Consider the following 5,775-nt stretch of genomic DNA (forward strand, 5'->3'; position numbering starts at 1 on the left):
TTTTTCCCCAATCATCCTCTTTCTTGAAGGCTTCAGCATCCTGAGACACCAGCTGAGTTGCTCTAGGAACCAGCTGAAGCCACCCTTGGCTCTTCTGGGTCTGCCCTCAGAGCCCTGGGGTAGAGGCAGCAGCTTGCTCAGCAAGCGAGTCTTGCTCTACTTGGGTGAGGAAGGGGAAGCCACTCACCAGCCTGGAGGAGTGTGACTGCCCAACACTCTTGCAGGCTGTGACCCTTCTTTCTTTTAGGCTGAATCAGATGAAGTGACTCACTGTCCCTAGCTAATCATAAGGCAGATGCGAGTGGCAACCTTAAATAGTGGCCTCTTCCTAGGAGCCACTGGCCACACATCAGGAAGCTGGCCACGTTCCACCCAGACAACAGCAAGGCCTTCCTTTGCATAAAACTGTTCTTTCTAACTCTGGAAGGTGAATCCAATCCTCAAAGAAAACTAACTCTTCCTAGGCTACATATACCATAATCCTTTTATCCAGAAACTGTTCAAAGTAGATAGCGGGGTTGGGGGGGGGGTAATGGGCTTGGGAAATTTGAACAGTCAAAGCCCACTTGGGGAGTTTTCTATCAAAAGAAGCTTTATAACCTAGAGCCCCGCAATTGACTTAATTTGCCTAAGTTTATATACATATATATCTATCCTGCATACCTACTATACATCAGTACTCCCCTGGCCTTGCTCACACATTAAATTCTAATACCTCTCAAAGTATTAATGTTCTGCCTTGCTCTTTGTTAGCCCCAGCCTCTGGTTGGACTGATAGACGCATCCTGGCTGCTCCCCCTAGGATGTCTCTCCATTCATGTCTGGGGTAAGCTATCCTTAAGACCAAAGCCAACAGAAGCCTGTGGCCACAGTGGAATCTAACGGGAAGAGTCACTCTGTTCTCTTCACTCATTCCAAATTTCGTTCCCTTGACACCTGGGCCTTGGATGAATTTTCCTGGGCTCCCCTAAACAATGGTTCAGGTGCCAAAATAGAGCAAATGTGAGTTCTACTCATCGCATGCAAACAAGAAGGAACAGATGGGCCTTTATTGACCTTTGCCAGGCTTTGACGCAGAGAATACCCTCCAGCCCCTTCCAGGTCATAAGTCTGGCTCAGGGACTCAAAGAAAGCAGCAGTTGCCACCAAGGTCAGGAAGGTATGAGATAGTTGGGGTGCTCTGTTATAATAAAGCAGTAGGCCAGTGGGTAGAGCTTCTGGGAGGTTAGATTTATCTGCTGCAGGGGAAGGAGGGCAGCAGCTTTGATCCAGAAGCCTAGGATTACCTCCTTCTAGAATTTCCAGGGAGCACTAAGCCACAGGTCCAGGGCTAACCGCATCTGCCTTAGTGCCCATGAAGTCTCTGGATGGGAGGCCTGGGTATCTGGATGTATGGTGAACAGGTTGTGGGTGGGCAACAAACACAGGGCATGGGCATCTGTCCATGGGAAGGAGGCTGTATTTGTAGGGGCATAGTTTGTAGGCAGGAATGGGGGAGAAGACATTTGCTATAGGTCAGGGAGCACAGGGTCTTTGAGGCATATCCTGCCTAAGGCTTAAGAGGGCAGATGTTATGAAACAATCTTTGACCGGGAAAGTCTTAGAAAATCCTTCCCATAACCCCCACCTCACCCAAGAGATCTTGGGCTGCCAAGGGCCTATGGCAACTGCGGTGGGCTAGGCATAGTAGAGAAGATGTAGATCTTGCTATGTAGGATTTGTGCTGTAGGTGGACCGAAGCAGCAGGTTGAATTCTCACTAATGGGGTCACTGACACTGTGTGTGTGGTCCTGTGTGTACCTTAATGCCTGAGGTGAGTGTATCACTCAAGGGTCCAGTGACAGTCACTGCAGCATGTGTGGGCAGTTTGCCCTCAGTGAGGTAAATGGATCCTTGGACACGGTGAATCCAAATTAGGGTGAGATTTACTGAGATGTGTTGTATGTTGTTAAGCATCTGTCATGTATCATGTCTCCTAGAGGTATCTTTTTTGTGTGATGCTGCATAATTTATGGCCCTGTACTGGAGGAATGGTAAAGGGGGAGTTTTCTGGGTAGGCAGCCTAAGGAAAGCCTCTGACTTGTGAGAAGGAACATGAGTGTTTGCTGGGGTTGTTGTCAAGTAGTATCAGGGAACAGTTAGGACTGATAGGCGATTTATTCTCGACAGGATTTGGCAGAGGCCAAAAAGCTGTTATGAAGGTGCCTCTGCTCAAATTGAGAGCAGAGCAGGGTCATGTTGACTGGGAACTTGTTAAAAAAGGCTGACTGGCTGCAGAACATCAAGCTGTTTGTTGGATGGTTCCCTAAAGAGGGCCCTACCCAGGAGGACACATGCCCTTCCCTCCAGAATGGCAAGGCTGAAATCAAGGCTCTCAAGTGCCCATTTCTATCAAGGCCCAAACTTTAAAAATATTTCTCTGTAGAGAAACCTGTTTGAGTTTCTCATGCTCCAGGAACTGGGCTGGCAAGGCCACAGTAATGAGAAACCCTGACGTCAGGCAGAGGCCAATGCTGGGAGATAGACGTTTTCCCTTCAGGTTAATTTTGAGGAATACCCATGCTGCCTGAGGTGTGTGTTTGGAATCTGGGCTCCATGTCCAGCTTCATGCTAGAACATTCCTGTAACACACATTCTCAATGGCCAACTTGAGGTCTCTGAGACCGTTTCAGGCCAAGAATCTCATTAAAGTTCCACTGGCATAGGTGACAGCCAATAAAGTAAGCTACCTTAAGGCAAACAGTCCTGGGAGAGAAACTGGGGGGCCCTAACCCCGGGCTGTGGAGACTGAGCTGCTCAGCTGGGCAGCTCTATCTCTGGGCCTCCCTGCCAAAATCAGGCCCTGGGAACAAAGGAATACTTCAGCTCTTTCTTACTCTTTTAACACTAATGGCTGTGGGAGAGGAAAAAGCTCAAGGCCAGGAATCAGCTCCCAGCCTCCATCTCATCCCACAGCTGCTGCATTTGCGGGCATGGTGGGGGGGGGGTGGCTGCTGAATGTTCTTGCTGTCTCCAGGGCAGTATTGGGGCCCAAAGTGGAGCTTGCTATGCTGTTTGCTGGCTGCAACAACTGGTCTCAGGAATGGAAGTTGGGGAAGGGATCCAGGGCAGGGGGGAGGTGGCCAGGGTGGCACACAGGTCTAGAAATGGGACAAAGTGGGTGGGGCTGGGAACAAATTGGTTAACTTTGATTGCCACTCACTGTGGTGCTTTTCCCCTTTCCCTTGAATTCTGCTTTGAAAAGAATAAATTTGTATTTGTTTACTTTGGTTCTTCTGGTTATACTCTGACTCTGACGTTCCACATCCTTCCTTTATTTGGGTGTAGGAAGAGAGGGTGGGCCAAGAAGCCACAGGGATACTGCAAAACATGGGCTACCAAATGAGTTCAACACCTGCTGGACAAAACAAAAACCAACCCACCTGTAGTAGCCCCATCCACTACTGTTACCTGGATTGGTTACCTCTCAAGATCCTATACAAATTAGCCAGTTATCCCCTCATGGGACGAACTTTCTATACCAATGATTCTTAAATAACCATCCTCATCAATCTGAGGGAGTTTTCACCAGCCTGAAGCAATGTGAGAAAAATCAGGACAATGCAGTGACTTTCCATAAAGATACATTTACTCAATTTAAAGGCCTATATTTTATTATCGGCATATAATTTTTTGGAGTGTTAAAATGTCCCTGTAACTGGGGCAAAGAAACTATGGCAGTTTTTTTTTTAATGCCATTTTTCTAGCAAAATAAGACCCTGGGAGTCCCTCTTCCCCAACACCCATTTTTCTTTTCTCACCAATCTATAACACCACTGTCCAATAGAAATATAATGAGAGCCACATACACAATTTTCTAGCAGCCATATTTAAAAAATAAACAGGTGAATGGGGCGCTTGGATGGCTCAGTCGGTTGGGCATCTCACTTCGGCTCAGGTCATGATCTCGCCGCTCATGGGTTCAAGCCCCACAATGGGCTCTGTGCTGACAGCTCAGAGCCTGGAGCCTGCTTCGGATTCTGTGTCTCCCTCTCTCTCTGCCCCTCCCCCACTTGCATTCTCTCTCTCTGTCTCTCAAAAATAAACATTAAATTTTTTTAAAATACATAAAAATAAACAAATAAATAAACAGGTGAGGAGCACATGGGTGGCCCAGTCAGTTAAGCATCTGACTTCTGCTCAGGTCATGATCTTGTGGTTCGTGAGTTCGAGCCCCACTTCGGGCTCTCTGCTGTCAGCATGGAACCTGCTTCGGATCCCGTCCTCCCCCTCTCTGCCCCACTCTCTCTCAAAACATAAATAAACTTAAAAATATATCAAATAAAAATAAACAGGTGATATTAACTTTAACATTTAACCCAGTATATCCAAAACATCATTTCAACATGAAATCAGTATACAATGAGATATTTTATATTCCTTTTTTTTTAACTAAGTCTTAGAAATTGTCAAACAGGCTGATAAATTCAGCTGGAAAGAAACAAGAGACCCACACAGATCCAGACAATTTACTACTCATAGAAGACAGCCAAAGCCCAACTCATCTTTGACAAAGCAGGAAAGAACATCCAATGGAAAAAAGACAGTCTCTTTAACAAATGGTGCTGGGAGAACTGGACAGCAACATGCAGAAGGTTGAAACTAGACCACTTTCTCACACCATTCACAAAAATAAACTCAAAATGGATAAAGGACCTGAATGTGAGACAGGAAACCATCAAAACCTTAGAGGAGAAAGCAGGAAAAGACCTCTCTGACCTCAGCCGTAGCAATCTCTTACTCGGCACATCCCCAAAGGCAAGGGAATTAAAAGCAAAAGTGAATTACTGGGACCTTATGAAGATAAAAAGCTTCTGCACAGCAAAGGAAACAACCAACAAAACTAAAAGGCAACCAACGGAATGGGAAAAGATATTTGCAAATGACACATCGGACAAAGGGCTAGTATCCAAAATCTATAAAGAGCTCATCAAACTCCACACCCGAAAAACAAATAACCCAGTGAAGAAATGGGCAGAAAACATGAATAGACACTTCTCTAAAGAAGACATCCGGATGGCCAACAGGCACATGAAAAGATGTTCAACGTCGCTCCTTATCAGGGAAATACAAATCAAAACCACACTCAGATACCACCTCACGCCAGTCAGAGTGGCCAAAATGAACAAATCAGGGGACTATAGATGCTGGAGAGGATGTGGAGAAACGGGAACCCTCTTGCACTGTTGGTGGGAATGCAAATTGGTGCAGCCGCTCTGGAAAGTGGTGTGGAGGTTCCTCAGAAAATTAAAAATAGACCTACCCTATGACCCAGCAATAGCACTGCTAGGAATTTATCCAAGGGATACAGGAGTACTGATGCATAGGGGCACTTGTACCCCAATGTTTATAGCAGCACTCTCAACAATAGCCAAATTATGGAAAAAGCCTAAATGTCCATCAACTGATGAATGGATAAAGAAATTGTGGTTTATATACACAATGGAATACTACGTGGCAATGAGAAAAAATGAAATATGGCCTTTTGTAGCAACATGGATGGAACTGGAGAGTGTTATGCTAAGTGAAATAAGCCATACAGAGAAAGACAGATACCATATGGTTTCACTCTTATGTGGATCCTGAGAAACGTAACAGAAACCCATGGGGGAGGGGAAGGAAAAAAAAAAAAAAGAGGTTAGAGTGGGAGAGAGCCAAAGCATAAGAGACTGTTAAAAACTGAGAACAAACTGAGGGTTGATGGGGGGTGGGAGGGAGGGCAGGGTGGGTGATGGG

Source organism: Panthera uncia, chromosome X (assembly GCF_023721935.1).
Source record: "Panthera uncia isolate 11264 chromosome X, Puncia_PCG_1.0, whole genome shotgun sequence".
NCBI lineage: Eukaryota > Metazoa > Chordata > Mammalia > Carnivora > Felidae > Panthera > Panthera uncia.